The sequence below is a fragment of the Epinephelus lanceolatus genome, chromosome 2 (assembly GCF_041903045.1).
Source record: "Epinephelus lanceolatus isolate andai-2023 chromosome 2, ASM4190304v1, whole genome shotgun sequence".
Classification (NCBI taxonomy): Eukaryota; Metazoa; Chordata; class Actinopteri; order Perciformes; family Serranidae; genus Epinephelus; species Epinephelus lanceolatus.
In genome coordinates, this window is record NC_135735.1 from 44,441,855 (window position 1) to 44,460,410 (window position 18,556).

At 43.6% G+C, this 18,556-nt stretch overlaps 2 pseudogenes; both read left to right on the top strand.

Moving 5' to 3' along the window:
- The first annotated feature begins 2,693 nt into the window (after positions 1-2,693).
- Positions 2,694-3,595, top strand: LOC144458955 (uncharacterized; annotated as a pseudogene).
- Positions 3,596-4,707: 1,112 nt separating this feature from the next.
- LOC144458956 (uncharacterized) lies at positions 4,708-5,625 on the top strand (annotated as a pseudogene).
- The last annotated feature ends 12,931 nt before the right edge of the window (positions 5,626-18,556 follow it).

Genomic DNA, 18,556 nt, shown 5'->3' on the forward strand with positions numbered 1-18,556 from the left:
GTAACAGCTCGAAGGAACCAGACCTGTAGAAAGAATCGGACGACCCATCACTAGACACAGAAATTATGCAAATATAGCAGGGTGAAATGCCAAACAAGAGTGAATTTGGGTGGGCTTTTACTTACTCTTTGAATTAGTTCAAACCTAAAGTTTCTCTTGGTAAAGGCACCATTCTTTACCTGTCAGGCTCTCTCCAAATCACTACCTCTTAACAATCTGACAGCCCTTATATGGTTTATTAGATGATTATAATATGTATTCAACTGCTGTATGCTGTGTTGATATGGTTTACTCATACGAACTATCATTCGAAAGCTACACTCCTTCTGGTTCGATTGGTTTTTAAGATGCAACCATTACAATAGGTTCTATAAACGCTTATGTCAGTCAAAAAAACAAACAAACAAAAAAAAAACAAATCGACAGTTTTGACTCACGCATGAAGAATTATCATACTCCAAAAATCATATTTCCCAGACCAAGTTAAAGTTTACACAGCTCTTACTTCATCTCTTATACAGACCAGACGATCTAAATCCAGTGAAATATTTAGTCCAAACACATTATTACATCCATAGATATGCATAAACTGCCATTGTATCATTTCAAATGTCCATATATCTCCACATTTTATTCAGAATTTCTTGATAATGCATGTAAATATCACTGATTCCTCAGTATCAAAATTGTGGCTGACCTTTTGATTGACACTTCACTTGAGCCAATAGAGTTTCAATGCTGTCTTTAAAACTTCAATAGCCAATGAAGGCATTGCTTTGAAAGAAAGGGCCTGCCATACTAACTAAGATGTCAGAGCCAATCAATAGCCAGCAGTTGGTACTATGGCTTATGGGTAGGGTTGGGTCGGTATGAGGAAAAAAAACGGTCCCGTTTTTGTGAAAAACCACATCAAGTCGATAATACTGGATTTTTGCCACTTGGGGGCGCAATTGACTCATTTAAAATAAAAAACGACCATCGGACAACAGAGTGACAGCTTACTCAATCAGTGCAAACAAGGGTTGCCTCCTTCGTCTGGCTCAAAGCAAAGTGTTGCCATATTGGCGCAATCTTTGATTTCTTCGAGACTAAATTGTCCACCATTATCGACTCCCCGTCACTATTAAACAAACTCCAGGCTACACTAGAGGCCTTGGCGCATGCGCACTCACACCCCCTAGCCCAGTCCCCGCCCCACCTTCACCCCCCTCTCTCTCCTGCTCGCTGTGCGCTTGGCGAAGAGGCAGACACAGGTGCTCACAGACTCGGGCGTACTATAAGCGGAGCGGACTCCACGAGGAATGTCCGTAGTCATTCGGGCTTCCATAGTCGAGTGCACTTGTAGTTTCCTGTAAAAATGTCTGTGAAAAATCCCTGTGATGTGAAAAATACATGCCAAGCAGTCTTTTGTGTGACACTGGTGCGCGGAGCGGATTCCGTGGTCGTAAAATCTGAGCTTTGCGTGCACAGGGCTTGTGGACGTCCGCTTTTACCGGGCGGACCTTCTGGGAGTCCGCTCCGCATATGTTCTGCCCGAGTATGCGGTCCGGTCAGTCTTAAAAAAAAAACCCGGTCCAAGGCGGAGTACCAAACCGAATTGGTATTACCGAGAACCGACCCAACCCTACTTATGGGTCTTGCAGTCAGTGACACTCCTGACCTCTGCAGGAGTTTTTAATCCGTTATTATCATCATGGCCTGTTATAAATGTACATAAATGATAAACAAATGGCTCCTATGTTGTGCTAAGGGAAAAAGGTCCTTAACAATTTAGTTTTTCTAGAGGTGTTTTGACAGTAAGCTCCTAAATACACATTTTTGTCTTTTTTTGGCTTTGTTTTTCACTCACATTCACACATTCAGTAGTTTTACCCTCTTAAAAAAGTGCCTTGTCAAAACCTTAGAAAAACATGGAAAATGTTTCTTTTCCGTGGCATATTGTTATCTGCTTTGAATTTGGACATGTGAGGCTTTATGATATGGCCCCATTGTGTTTTTCAGCTAATACATCCCAGCTCTAGTCATTCGCAGCATCTTTTCTCAAGAAAATATTCAACAAATAACTTTTAATTCCGTGTGTTAAAACTTATGTAAATCAATGACAGACACACTTAAGGTGGATTTAGGTGACTTTTACAGGGCTCCTAAGAACTAAAAGTTTTGTATGTTTAAAGCCAACTGAGTGTTAACCATGTTAAAAAATACAGGTTGTGTTTTAAACCCACTAAACACAGTAACCTATCTGCATGGGTTCCAGTTAAAAGGACTTAAGCAAAACAAAAGGAAACCCATTTTCTATATTATTATTGTGGCACATTTGACAAATGTGTTTTTGTTTTTTAAAGTCTAGCAGGTAGAAGATAATTAAAATAGCAGATCTCAACTGAGCGCATAAAGATCTTAACTTTCAGTTTTGTACCTTAATATAAATATTTACATAACTCTATAACACAATTCTTTATACTATATTCATCCCCCTACACCTGCCTACCTCGGATATGAGTGATTACAATACAGAAAGAGTCATACCGGCTCAGACGTCATCCGGGTCAACAAGGTCTGCGTCAGTTGCTAGGGAACCAGGGCAATCTGATGACAGATGGGTTACTGGAACAAGACATACATGGACAGGGACGGAGAACACGGAATTTATGGAATGCTACTACACCAGCAATCCCAGAGAGAGGGGATATATGCAGAGAATGTGGGAGCTATGGATACTTCGAAACTCACAATCAAGACTAACTAAGAAACATCTGGTAGCACAGTGTTCCAACATCCATAACTGCAAACTACTATCACAGCTACAGATCAATGAAATACTACAACAATGCTACGGCAAAGGGGAGCCAGGACGCCAGGTCACTAGGGGGATGTCATCATCCCCCCACAATGTGAGATTGGGTACCAAGCCCCAGTAGATACAAACAGCCTCAATGGAAGAGCAACTGACCTGAGAAGGAAGATCGTGAGCAAACTGGAAACCTGGAGCCTCCAACAAATTCCGAAGCTGAGTTGCCGAGTACCTTCAGATGATCTGCTAGAAGATGTGAATGCTGCCCTAAATACCATCCCTACAAGGACCATCACTGAGACTGACAAGCCGATTCACAGTACAGCAACAGTAATCCTGGAGATGCTTGGATACAGGATGGACACGGTATATAAGAACCAGTACCCTCCATGGAAGAGCAACACAGAGAGAAGATAGCCAACTAGTAGAGCTACATAGAGGGAACATGGTGAATAAAGGGGTACCAAGGAAATACAAGCTCTCCATCCCTGAGGCACACGAGACTGCCAAGCCAAGACTAACAGCTCTGGCCACCCAGCTGAATAGATACACCAAAGAAGTAGAAGCACAGAGAATAAACAGGTTGTTCTCCACTGAGCTGGCCACAGCAACCTCCCTGAACAAGAACCAGTAACAATCTCAATGGCAGACATCCAGGAAAGAGTGTCAAAGATGAAGAGCTGGACAGCACCGGGCCCTGATATGGTCCATACATACTGGCTGAAGAAGCTAACCGCACTCCATGAACGCCTAGCAGCACAGATGAACCAGCTGCTAAGGGATGGGACCCACCCAGAATAGTTGACACAGGGCAGGTCAGTCCTGATCATGAAAGACCCCCAGAAGGGAACCATCCCATCAAACTATAGACCAATAACCTGTCTCTCCACAACATGGAGGCTCCTGTCAAACATCATAGCGGCATAGATAACTAGGCATATGGGCCAATACATGAGCGAGGCACAGAAAGGAATTGGCAGTAACACCAGAGGAGCCAATCACCGGCTACTGGTCGACAGAGCAATCACCCAAGACTGCAAGAGCAGAAAGACCAACCAGTGCACCGCCTGGATTGACTACAAGAAAGCCTACGACTCAGTGCCACACACATGGATACTGGAATGTCTGGAACTATACAAGATTAACAGGACACTAACGGCCTTCATAAAAAACTCAATGAGAATGTGGAAGACAACCATAGAGGCCAACTCAAAGCCAATTGCCCAAGTCAACATCAAATGTGGCATATACCAAGGGGAAGCACTGTCACCACTGCTGTTCTGCATAAGCCTGAATCCCCTCAGTAAGGTCATCAAGAAGACTGGCTACGGATACCAATTCTGAAGTGGAGTAACAATCAGCCATCTGCTCTACATGGATGACATCAAGCTGTATGCCAAGAATGAGCGAGAAATCGACTCACTGATCCACACCACCAGGATCTACAGCAAGAACACAGGGATATCATTCGGATTAGACAAGTGTGGCCGGATGGTATCAAAAAGAGGCAAGATGATCAGAACAGAGGGAGCTGACCTATCAGAGGGCAACATAGGAGATATCCAGGACAGCTACAAGTACCTTGGGATCCCAAAAGCTAATGGAAATCATGAGAAGGCTGCAAGGAGGTCGACCACAACCAAATACCTCCAGAGAGTAAGGCAAGTCCTGAGGAGTCAGCTGAATGGTCAGAACAAGGTCCAAGCCATTAACATGTACGCACTGCCAGTCATCAGATACCCAGCTGGGATCATAAGCTGGCCAAAGGAGGAGATAGAGGCCACAGATATCAAGACAAGAAAGCTCCTCACCATGCATGGAGGGTTCCACCCCAAGTCCAGCACCCTGAGGCTATACACTAAGAGAAAAGAGGGAGGCAGAGGACTACTGAGCATCAGAGCCACTATCCAGGATGAAACATCCAAAATCCAGGAGTACATCAAGAAGATGGCCCCAAAGGACAAGATGCTTAGTGAATGCCTCAGACAACAGAAACTGGAGGAGGGCAAAGAGGTGGAGGAGAAAACAACATGGAGGGACAAGCCCCTACATGCATACCACCGTCAGATAGCGGAAGTGGCTGATATCAAGAAGACCTACCAGTGGCTGGAGAATGCTGGACTGACAAGCAGCACGGAGGCACTAATCATCGCAGCACAAGCGCAGGGCCTAAGCACAAGGGCCATAGAGGTCTACCTCAGCAGATCAGACCCAAGGTGCAGGTTGTGCAAAGATGCCCCTGAGACAATCCAGCACATAGTGGCAGGGTGTAAGATGCAGGCAGGATTAGCGTACATGGAAAGGCACAACCAAGTGGCTTGGATAGTGTACAGGAACATCTTTACCCAGTATGGACTTGAAGTACCCAAATCCAAATGGGACACACCACTGAAGGTGGTTGAGAACAACAGGGCTAAGATCCTGTGGGACTTCAGCTTCCAGACTGACAAACAGCCGCTGGCTAACCAGCGGACATAGTGGTGGTTGACAATCACCAGAAGAGGGCAGTGGTGGTAGATGTGGCGATACCAGCCGACAGCAACGTCAGAAAGAAGGAACACGAAAAGGTGGAGAAGTATCAAGGGTTGAAATAACCGCTGGAACAGATGTGGAAGGTCAAAGTTGACATGGTCCCCGTGGTAGTAGGAGCACTTGGGGGAGTGACCCCCAAACTGGGAGAGTGGCTCCGGCAGATTCCAGGAATAAAATCTGAAGCCTCAGTCCAGAAGTGTGCAGTCCTAGGGACAGCCAAGATACTGCGCAGAACCCTCAAAACTCCCAGGCCTCTGGTAGAGGACCCGAGCTTGAGGATGATACAGATACCACCCTGAGAGGGTGATTTTTTTTTTTTAACTGTTAAAAAAAATCAAACTACAAATATTTGTCTGTGCGTAAAAAACCCTAAAACAGAATTTAGGCTAAAAAAAAACACAAGCACTCTACAACTATTGTTGACACTGCATCAGATGTGCTCATGAACTTTCTGAGGATGTGCTCTCCTTTATACATTCACCTACAGACAAATGAATGTTTGTGTCCATGATGTGCACAGTGAGGGAATACTTTACATGCTCTTGAGAGGCAGTATGTGAGTGTTAAGAGCACACACTGCACCAGCATCGCAGCAGCACTTTGCATACCCTATTTTCCTCTTCATCTGGCTGTTATTTTGGTTCCTAATGAAATCACACACAAATCGCCCAAAGTGCTGACAACACAAGCTTCAAGGCCAGAAAGCCAATCCTCTCAGGGCTCCATTTAGATAGCAGTTAAAGGGGATGCTCTCAAACTAGATTTCATTCTGTTGTCTTTTTCCAGTTCTATTGCTGCCTGCCATGGCTGCTGTCTGAAAATATCAGAAAAAAAAATCATCACAGTAATAAAAAATAAAAAAAAAAAAGAGAAAAAAAAGAAAACACCAGTGAGTTAATCTAAATCTAAGCCCTGGACAAAGACTAGGAAGAAAGAGAGAAAAAGAATGAAAGGCAGGCAGAGAGAAGAGGAGAAATGCTCCACATCAACACACTGGTAAACTTCTTTGCATCACGTACCATAGCCGTGGCTATATTTCCCTCCCAAAATGACACTTTAATTAAACAAATTACTGCGCCTCGGGAGAAGGACCTTCAAGAGTGCGATAAGGCCGCGGGGAGATAAAAGCCTTATAGGCAGTGTTTATCAGAGATGCGGGGGTTTAAACCTTTAATAGGTAATGCCCAGATAAGTAAGCCTTTGTGGTGTTACTGGCGCAGAGATTTTTTACACAGAGGAGCTTACCAAAGAGATGGGGGAAAAGAAGCTGGATCAAACCAAGGACTTAAAGAGTCTCTGATTAAGAACAGTAGAGAAAAGGGGGACACCAAAAAGTGTCCCTTCACTAAACTCTCCTCTTTTATTTATATTTCCGTATGCAGAGATTGAGCTCTTACAGTCTTTTCTCTGGGCTTAACCTTGGCTGGGTTCTGCACATAGGCTTTTTTTATTTTTAACAAACCAGCATTTGTGATAAGACTCATACCAATTTTCATGGATTAACATGAGTGCAAACATTTAATGGCGTGCATCCTGGTAGTACCTGTATGCAAACACAGAAAGAGCTAAGAGCCATTGTGAAAAGATGAAACTTTTAGTCTCCGTTTCTGATAAAGCATCCATATCGTAATAGTGACTAGAAAAAACCTATTTTTATGTGATTTCGTGGCCAAAACCCAAGGTACATCAAACCAGGGTTAGACTGGTATTTCTCTTTTGCCAAAACGATTTAAGCCTCAGACAGTGAGGAGCAGAAACGACAAACATTTAGATATTTTCACAGCAGTGCTGGCATTTCTCATTTCCTCTCTTCTCTTTTGTAAGTGATATAGCTGCATATTTCATTCATTTCTGCACGATCAGAGGCTGAAAGTACAGCATATGTCTTGGTGCAAATATTTTTTCCCCTATGACAATCTGTATTTTTAACTTGAGCAAAGCCAGCTGATAAAGTATTCGCAATTTCTGAAAGAGATGAACAGGCATTGCTGAGGCACTCATTGCTTTACAAAGCTTTTGTCCTGTGTGAGTTATACAGGTGAATACAGGTGACGAAATCTGCATCTATACATGCATAACAAAGATTACTGTACAAGGGGGTGCTTTATTTAAAAACAAATAAGGAAACACTGTTTGAAATACCTTTTCCCAGAAACAAAAAAATGAAGTGGTTAAGGGAAAAACATGGAATTTCATTCGGATGAGCTTGGTTTTGGAGGACATTACCATGCACACGACAATCTCCAGTCAGCTGTCTCAGCCCATGCTGTGAGTGCTCGTTCATACTCTGTGTAATAGCCTGCGTGCACTTTTGTACGAATGCAGAACAAAAATCATGAATTATTGTGATTTGATAAAAATGAGAAATTAGATTGAGTAGCAAAGTATGGGTTACTTTTATTTCTAAAGGTTTGAAAATTAGGCAAACTGGGCCAAATAATACTACCTGCAAGTATGAAGACATACACAATATACTTGGGTGGCAGTAGCTCAGTCCATAGGGACTTGGGATGGGAACCGGAGGGTTGTGGGTTTAAGTCCCTGTCAGGGAGCATGGACTGGTAGCTGGAGAGGTGCCAGTTTGCCTCCTGGACACTACCGAGGTGCCCTTGAGCCCAAACTGCTTGGGGCACCTGTCCATGGGCAGCCCCTAAGTGTCATACGTCCCCGGAGGACCTCAGTGCTGATTGGCTATCGCAGCACGAATCAGTCGCTGAAGTTCAGATTTTTCAACTCTGGCGAATAAGCATATGACACAAAATTGTGTAATTTGCTTAATTTGCTCATGCCGCTTAAATCACGTCCATCTTGACTTTACATGTAATTCACTTATGCCCATATATGTCAAATACAACATATTTACAGGAAAACCTGGTGATGGTCAACATGAGAATTTATCAGCTGTCTGGTTAAGATCATTTGAAAATCTGCAGGAAAGTGCAGTTGTGGTTGCAGCTGTATCAGCAGTATGAGGAACAAAAATCTCAGTGTATCTTTGTATATTGGTGATCACAAAAAATATATATAATCACCTCTTTTTGAAGTTACAGATAAGTGTGAGGTCTTTTGTTGGTTTAATCTGGGGGTTAAGGCAAAGATTAGGTTATTAAACTTTCAAGGATTATGGTTTTGCTATCTTACAATACTATGTGATGCAGAACATTAGGCACCACCCCCACGGGCAAAATGCCATGTTTGTAGAGAGTCCCAGCTGAATACAGTGTAAATTGGATTGTATTACTGGAAATCAGACATAACAGAACAGCCTGTTTTAGTCTCCACTTTCCTTTTAAACTTACCCAAGAGGAACAGGCACAAAGGTGGTGATGATGCCACTGTTATTTGACATTCCTGTAACTGAAGCCAGGATCAACTGCAGGCTCAGAGAAAAACTCCTGCTGGCTGAACACACTTCATGTGTTTTAAGTTAGAGGAGCATGTGGCAGAGTTAAAGATACCATTAACCTGAGCGTTTGTCAGAAAGAAAGAAAGAAAGAAAGAAAGAAAGAAAGAAAGAAAAAGAAAGAAAGAAAGAAAGAAAGAAAGAAAGAAAGAAAAGAGAAGTGTCACTCACTGCAGTTGGTGCCTTAACCTCCGCAACACACACAGCAAACATACACCATCTGAACCACACCAAAGAGCACTGCAGTAAGTTAACAGCCCCCAGGAGGGAGGGAAAGAGTGTTGCAGACTCTAAGATCACTTCCTGTCCATACCCCATCCTCCCCCTCCACCTCCTGTATGTGTGTGTGTGTGTGTGTGTGTGTGTGTGTGTGTGTGTGTGTGTGTGTGTGTGTGTGCGCGCGGAGGGGAGGCCTGGGCTGCCTAAAATCCATCCCTATCTCCTTGGAGGGGCTGCAGACCACCACGGAGCATGTTCAAAGACTGCTGGTGGTTATGGGAAATGATCCCCCTCTGTAAATGTTTCCCTTTTATTTCCCCCTTTGCTCCTTCTGCTTCAAAGGACATGCTTCACTCGCTTTCTACTGAGCAAATCGGGATGCGCAGGACTAATAGTGCACCGAAATGAGTCAAATGCAACAGCTGCATATACTGCATAGCACATTGCTTCCGCTAAGCTCATTTTCATTTTAGCACAAATCATTTACATTACAATCATGAGCAGTGTTGCTTTGTTTTTCCCTCGCTGGGGGTGTCCTCTCTGAGCATGTTGATGAATAGAACGAATGCATCATCAAATGCTCTCCTCCGATCACACATATCCATTATTTAGAAGATAAAAGCAGCATGGAAAGGAGAGGGGCTCGGTTTGTCAATGGCAGCCCTGGGCACAGACAGTTCTCTGCCTGTCACATACCTGCTGCTGCCACTTCCCTTTAGCATAAGCAAGCGTGAAATGTTTACTTGAACACATTTCTGAGGGAGAGCGTGGAATGGGAGCTGGCACGAGCTGCATAGGAGGTACGCCGATGTGACAGATATATAAAACAGGGTGAAAGAGAGAAAGGCGGAGGATGAGAGAGGAGGACACAGAAAGTGAGGGTGTGTGTTTTTGTACATTTGTGAGGAGTGAAAGTGAAAGAGCAACTGCCACTTGCCATTGTGCCAGCTCCACAGCTGAGGTGAGTCTTCAGTGTGGGATAAATCCAACCTGGTGCACCCATCCTTGTGCCTTCAAAGCGTGCAGGCATTGCCATGCTGTTCACGTCACAGGACAGGCACACATTAGCTGTCAAACTCCTCTTTCATCTCACAACTTCTAAGAGGCCCATTGATTACTCTAAGTGGCCATTACCAAACATCCGAGCCTGCCGCCTCAGTCAAAGGCAACCACTGACAAAGAGGAAGGGAAAATCATCATGAGGTTGAATTTGAAGTGGATGGAAAGGACGGCAAGCCACAGACAGACAGACAGACAGACAGACATACTGAGAGACAGCAGAGGCAGACGACAGAGAATAAAAAGGAGATAGCACCAAAGAGGAAAAAATATCACTCAGAAAAACAACAGCAAACAATAAAAATGACAAGCACTTTTGTACGTGTACAAACAAGGCGCTCTTGTCGAACGCCTGGTAGAAGAGTGATGTGAACACGGGATCCCCTGAGAATCCCCCCCATGATAGCACAAGACAACGGAACAGAGCCGAGCTGCTGTCTGCCGACAGACTTACACAGCATCTGAATCTGAGAGATGGAGAGAGAGGGAGAGTAAGAGATTCAGACAGACACATACAGGATTAGGGAGAAGCAGGGCCGTATTCACAGCTCCAAAGCACTCCTCACTGTCCGCTCTTCTACTGATACGCTGCATTGTTCTCTGTTCTACTCGTGGAGTTACTTTCAGGTATCTTCTATTTCACCTTTTCTCGTTACTGAATAGGAGACAACTCCTAAGCGATCGCAGTGTTAAAGAGTGATGATTGCCGTGAGCAGGGGGTTTGCAGTGGAGATGGCTTTGTTAGATGTGTGTTACAGAAAAGGGGAAGACTACTGAGTCCTTTTTTAACTGTCTTGATGGTGTCCTCCCTATCAGTCATCTCTAACAGTTCACAGACATGTGAGGGAAAACACAAGTAGCAAGTCACAGTTCTTGAAGTCCCCAAAAATTATCTCCATAGCTGTTATAGTCCCACATGTTACATTTTTTAGGAAGTGCACAAGAACAGTTACTGTACATGCATAGGCTACACATAACCACTTAAAGCACAACTGTAAATCAGCCTAGGAGGCATTGAGACTGAATTTACCTATACATGAAAATAGTAGCCCCTCATTCACTGCAATGACCCCAGTCCAGCAGCACAGAGGGGCTGCCAACAAAAGCCCCTTTTACACTCCCTCGCTAAGGTGGGAATTTCACGCCATTATGCTGCCTCATCCTTCTGTATAAAAGGTACAACCATGGAATGGGGCACAGAGTTGTCTGACCTTTAAGCAGGCATTGGATGTAGTAACAGCACCACAATGATGTCTGCCTAAACAGGACAGGCCACAGGATAGGACCATAGGCAGCATGGAAGTGATGTTTTGACAACGCCTTATGTGTGCAACCCACTGTAGGAGATTTAAAAATAGCTGCTGTTAGCAGCTAACTCAGAGACGAAGATCAGCAGCCGAAAATGTCTGCATATTGGGCAAACAATGAGGTTCGGGTGCTCTTTACCGTCTGAGCAGAGGACGAGATCAGCCACCATATAACAGGAATTGTTATTGCCATGTTATGCCATTGTTATTGTTTATAAAGCACCGCCAAGGCATATATGTCACACTAGAAGCCGACGTTGTTGTGTCATGTCACACCCATCATGCCTCTTTTGATTCCGTGATGCTGGCATGCTATCTACAATCACACACTGGAGTGGCATGATGCCTCCTTTGTTTGGTTCTGTGTAAAAATGCAAAGGTGACATGACGACCCGGCCCTAAAGCACAATTTCTGTGTAAAAAATGCTAAAGAGGGCTCTAGCAAAAACACAGGGCTGTCTGATAAAAAAGATATGCCAGAGTCTTAACTTAACTCAGGTTGTAAAATTGTATTAATAATCATAAATAGTATTGTAAATTTGATAAGTCTTTAATCCCATGTATGTGTCACTAAAACCGCATTAGCGCGTTGTCATTCCAAAGTCATTAAATACCACCGCTTTGTTGGTGATTTTGGTGTCAGACACTGACGCCAGAAGCTACCTTTCGCAGTGGTATGATAGGCCACCCGGGCAGCGTTAGTTCAAAATGTGGGCAGACAGTGAAGCAATGGTATGATACACAGCTGGATGGCTGCAGTTTGAAATATTGCCATCACAGACATAATATAAGAGGCAGGAATGTCCGTATAGGGTGGGTGGGAGGGCTGGTGGATGGGTCCAACAAACCAGGGAGGTGGAAGTCTGGGGTTTGTGTTCAATTCCCGTCTGAATGTAGAGGTTTTTTTCTTTTTCTTTCTTCCTGTAAACCTAGCCACATACTTGCATTGCCTAAAGCTAACACGTGCTTATGTCCCAGCATTGGTCGTGGTATCTGGAAATGTCAGCAGCAGACGCAGGAGAATACTCAGCGTGTAATATGTAGATGTGAAAGTCCACTGTCAAAGCAGACATATGTGTGATGATCTTGAAAAAAACAAAATCCAAGGCAACTCTTCTCTGGTGCAAAAGTTAAAAGGCCTTTATTAAATGGCTAGTTCATGATGAACATTAAAATCACCAACATGTTTCAGCCATGCTCACTGGCCTTCATCAGGGCATAAAGCTGCAGGGTTCACAGGTGGCCTAAATGAGGCCCTACTCAGACATGGGTGGAGCCAATCAGCACTCCATTTGCCAGACTGCAGGCATATAAGCAAAGCTCCCTTTACACAATGCACTCATACCTAGAAACCTGCATTATAGGGCCAGTAGGCAGACAATGAGAATATATGTGTGTGATGACTTGGATTAGGATTGTGCTGCCAGTACCTGAAGCAAAAGGCAAGTCAATATGGAAGTGCCTCAAACCTGCATTCTATCTATTGGCCAGCAGGGGGTGATTCCACTGGTTGTAAAAGAAAGTCTGATATTATACAATTCTATGCAAAATTGACTGTACTTTTTACTTGATTTATTAGGTCAGTAAACATTTTCTTAATGAGTTTATGGTCTTGACCGCTGGTTTCAAGTCTTCTTCAGCACAGCATGATATTTATTTTGTAAACTATGGTACCATTTAGAGTAAAACAGACTGTGAAGCAGGAGATGCTTGAGACGTGGTTGCCAATCAACAAGTTGCAGTGGGTACCCTCCCCAGCTCCACCCTCTCATTCAAATATGATCACTTCTGACAGTGGCCAAAAATGCCGAATTTGACTTTTAAATGGTAGTCCACAAACCAATGGGTGACATCACAGTGGCTACATACACTTCTTTTATACAGTCTATGACCTCAAGCAACACAAACCCAACAAATCCAGGCTGGACACTCCCCCAGTAACAGGCTTAACCCTGCTTCCTGTGGTGGCAGTGGGTTCCACCCCACTGGTGGGCTAAATTTGGTGTTGTCCTGGAAATACTCTATTGAGTTTGGCTGAAGGTTGGCACCTGCAAGATGTAGGGCACGATATGGATCGCACCTTGGTCACGTAGCCGGTTATCAATTTGGTCATAAACAACTGAGTTCCTTGCTGTTCCTTGAATTTTTCCAATGATTTCATGTCCACCATTACCAATAGAAATGCCTCAATCACATTGTCTCCGTCCAATTAGACATTTGCATTGCCATCTTCAAGTTAAGGACGCTTTAACAGTGGATGTTTGTTATGTCATCAATATGGTCACAGTTATGTGCTTTATTCACACATGAGCTCAGCTGGACATTACACAGACCTTGTACTAGGGAGCTGTCAGGGTAAAGTCCGTTTAGATGTATGTCCACATAGCCATCCGCATTTGAGAGGTATGTTGTATATGATACCACTAGCACATTGGTAGTACAGGTGTAACGGGTGTTGGATTGGAGTAAACATCCAACAGGTGTGGACTGACATCAGTCAAAGCCAGTCCAACTGGCTCCTTTCATTACCTGTATAAGTGCTACACTCCCCATTATGATGTAGTGACAGTTTCCCCATACACAGTAGAGGCAAGACAGATTCTCCTATGAGGAGATGGATGTTTCTGCTGTGGTAACATAAAGATAAACAGCACCCAAAATGAACTGCCAGGAACAGTTGTGGCATTACCCTTGTCACCATGTTCATCATTATGATTCAAACTGCAGTGTATTTACATGCTTTTTAATTTTTATTTGTTGCTCCTATTTTTATTACATTGGTGATGAAAGAGGTTAATCAGGAAGTAGGGCTGACTGTTTAAACACACAGAGTGATGCTACTATCACCGATACTGCAAACACAAGAAACTAAGGTTCATGAACCAGAAAAATATACTCTCCAGGAATGTAGAGAATATGTATGTACAATACCTCTGATAAGGTAACGAAGTATGATCTAACAGACTGAATAAATCAAATTTTTGGATGCCAGGTATCACCAACACCTTATAAAAAAGGGGGAACTAGTCTACAATGAAAAATTCTGAGGTATCTGATTTGTATTATCAATCTACTCCAACCCCCATGAGTGAAGTCATGAAATTACTAAACTGGTCCAAGCAACAGACTTGAAGCAAGTAAAATTCCAGTCCACCAGGGCACTTTGTCAGTGCCAACACTGGGCCTGAAAGTTCAACTGATTCACTTTTGATTCTAACCTAATCATCAGAAAACAAAAATTGCAGATATGTAGCATTTACATGTTATTATGTAGCGAATATGTTAAAACGAAATACTATGGTTAACGTGTGGTTAGGTTTATGCAGAATGGTTATGGTTATGAAAACATCATGTTTTAGGGGCACACTCCTCACTGGAAACACAGCAATGTCTCAGTAAATACAACCATTTTTTGTGACACTACCCTGCTAGAAAAACAGCAATGGTCCCCTAAAAAACACCCACATTTGGAGCATAAAATGCTGCTGCAAACACAGTAATGATGTCTACTTTTGTTGTTCCTTGGTCTCGAACAGTGGTTTGCAGCTTGACAAGCATCTTGCCTAGGTGACACACCATTCACCGTCCCCCCCACCTCCCAGTGACAAAGTTAACTCACATATTATTTCACATTAGAGATACTGATATGATCAGGCTGTTCTCATAAACTGTTTGTATGACTTCCAACGGAAAGTAATGCACCACAATTTGTATATTTCCCACATATTTTAAAAGGTTGTGATGTGGTGACGGGAGTTAAAAAAGAAGCCCTCCCGAGCAGTCTAGTGACAAGACACGTTGGGGTGGTCAATGGGTAACAAGAAAGCAAACTTTCCCTCTGGACTTTGAGTGAACTTTGAGTCATTTAAGGTACGTCCTCACCTACACACAGTAACTTTACTTGCCTGAATCAGAACTTTATGCTAATTACATAAGTGTTAATTAAGGAATTACGTTATTTGTTTGATGCTGATTTGTAGGATATCATATGAACTGTTGTGTCTACAATTTCAAAGGATATCATACAAACCATTTTATGAGGATACCTTGATATATTACATATGCAGTAGCAGCTTGTGGTGTAATTGGGTGGGAGAGCTAACGCATTAGGCCTATGACCTATATTGATCAATAGTTCAGCTGCAGTAACAGTAAAATCACACCGAGATACAGTACCAGGTTACAGCAACAATGCACTACAACAAAACTAGAGAATTAGGCTAACTACAAAAATGTTCTGATGCCAAAAGCTCTCTCTCTCTCTCTCTCTCTCTCTCTCTCTCTCTCTCTGTCTCTCTCTCGCACTGGCTCACTCGCATGCATGAACGCGCGTGCGTGCACACACATACACACACACATACACACAAACACACTGACTATTTTCCGCTGTACACACACACAGGAAAGGTAAAGAAAGGAAAGGAGTAATGCTCCTTTAATAAGAGGTTAGGGCTTGGGCCTAGGGCTGGGCGGTATGGCCTAAAATCCATATCAGGTATTATTTTCGGGGGATGCGGTGACAGTATGATATCGCGGTATCGTCTTCTCTCTGTTTTTTACACCTTAAATAAAACAATTTAAAAAGCCATACAAGTCTAGGATGGAAACTATTTATCGTCAGAAGTAAAATGGTTGCTAATCCACCTATTGTTGTGTATAAAGCGTTATAGTATGTATGAACGTAAGAGGGGAGAGGGAGGGCCGGCAGCTCCCGGGCCTCCTTCTCCCGTGGGCCTGGGTTTGGTGCGGTTGGCCAGGCCACCTCCATCACGTAGCGAGGGAGGTTCGTGCGGAAGGCAGGCAGGTTGGCCGGCCGGCCCCCGGGCCCCGTTCTGCTGCTGTAGCGGGAGTACTGCGGTATGAAGGTAACCACAAAAGCAGTACCGCGGCTCATGTTTACTGCGGTAAGTTACCGTCACAGCGAACACCGCCCAGCCCTACTTGGGCCTACCTTATTTGAAGAGAATACTGGGTAAAATGGTCCTTCCATCCTGAGAGTAGTCAATACATAATGTGTTCAGAAAAAGGAATGAAAAAAATCCAACCTCTGTGGCAGCTGCAGGCCTGTAAAAACTCTGACCAATCCCTGCCATTCAGTGTGAATGGAAAGAACCAATCAGATGCCTTCATGTCTCGTATTGCCTGAGCCCCCCTCCGTCCCTCCCTCCTCCCTGCGCGCACTCATCACATGTCACTGTTGCTGGAAATATTCAGCACTCCTCAGTAGAAATATCGAGGTAGCAGGAGTTTGCTGCACAGTGGCAGAGAAAATGCAGCCAAAAGTATCACTTCCAGCATTACTTGTAATGGGTCACCCCACTAAACAGGCTGAGAAGAGAAAGTCAGAGGCAGAAAAGGCTGCGACGAAAAAGGCTTTGGATAAAGTGAGAGGACAAACCAGACATCAACAGCAGTCCAGCTTTTGAACGGTGGAGACAACTGAGGGAGCTGAAGGGCCTGAAAAGTGATGCAGAGGCTGCTGTCTTTCTGTTGGACAGGTAATTATTTGTTTGCTTTGGGGGGATTTGTTATTTTACTAGGCTCTCCTCTGCTCTGCTGACTGCAGGATGCGCGTTCAGGCATGTCTGGGCTCGTGGCTTTGTCGCTTTCAAATCTTGCTAGCTCTCCAACATTACCAACTATGGCTTTAAGTCCGATGATTTTTGGATGAGGTCCCGCTCGATACACAGCATTTAAAATAATCCACCTCGTTCAGCAATTCACAAGACTCAACGCTAACTCTCCCACTACAGTAACAGCGGGCAGGCCCTCACTGTACTTCCACGCACTGTCATTGGCCAAAAGTCAGTGGCCTGGGCTGAATGAATTTAGCCTAACTGGACAGTAAATCAAGGGGGCTTGTCACGACACCTGTCACTCACGATGTGACAACAATGATTGGAAGCTGATTCTAGGAGTATGGGCTGTAAAAAATCAGCCCATTTAGATAAATCCTGCGTTTTTGTGACTATTTTAGTGCTGTTGCTGCTATAGGTTCCACGAAATACAATCAGTTCTAAGGTTCAAAACTAATATTTTAATATTAAATAATTTTCTCATCTTTATTGTAAAAGATAGGCAGGGCTTAGCCCTGCTAGCCCATTTATACCAGCCGTCTCTGTACATATGAATGGTGCAAAGATAATGTATTCATGGTTTGCAGAAATGTACAATGCCAACATTGTTTCCTGGTGACTGGGCTGTTGATTCATGTGCCTTTTTGTTATGTACAGCCACATACCAGCCATCACAACATGGCACTTCCTCATGTATGCTGTTTTGATGATGTCACATCTGCAGGCCTATGGCAACAGTGGTGATGATGTAAAGTAATTGTTTGTGTGTCTGTGTGTGTGTGTGTATAGAATACAATGTGCAGCAACTCATCACAGCAATACAGTATGTGTGTGCACCGGTCATCAGAGGGACATTTGGTGAGTGACAGTGTGTGTGCACGTGTGTGAGACATCTCCATCCCTGTGGCAGGGAGGCAACACTGATTTATCTGTTGTCATTAAACTAGGGCCATTTTCTCTGTGCCCTGTTCTCCTGTTTCAGCACAGCAAAGCCTGCAGCACAACACACACACACACACACACACACACCTTACTGTACACCACACAGCTGCAAGGCCAGGAGCACTGCTTGTAGAAAAAGCACGCACAGTCTCATTACCAAACATGAGCCACCTATAACATGTAGATGTAATTTCAGTAAATGATCAGTGAATTATTAAGAGTATCTGGAAAACGATTTTGTGATTTAAATCCTTAAAAGTCCCTTACTGTTGTTGTCAACAAAACAACTCTCAGAAACAAATATCTCAAAAATTGACAAATAAAATCTAAACTATCTGCACAGCTACATACCACAAGGGATAAGTAAATCCAGATTCCTATGGCCTCATAGATGTGAGACACAGCAAAGTGTCCTCATTTTGTAGGATTTTCCTCACCATGCTTTCACTTTAAGGACCATTTGTGCTCACATGAAAACATACACACACACAAAGAATGCATCTGTGTGTATCCACACGTCCCCACCGCTGCCTCCCAACCCCAAACAGATTATGGCTGCTTTCTTTCAGACATTCTCTATATGTTGTATGTGGCAGATTTTGGAGGCAGATGGCGCTGCCAGGCATGTATATATTTTATGTTACTGCCCCGCCCAACTCAGAGGCTTGGGACGCTAAAAAGCTCGTAAAAAAAATCAAAGATCAGCGTATAGAGCTAATAATAT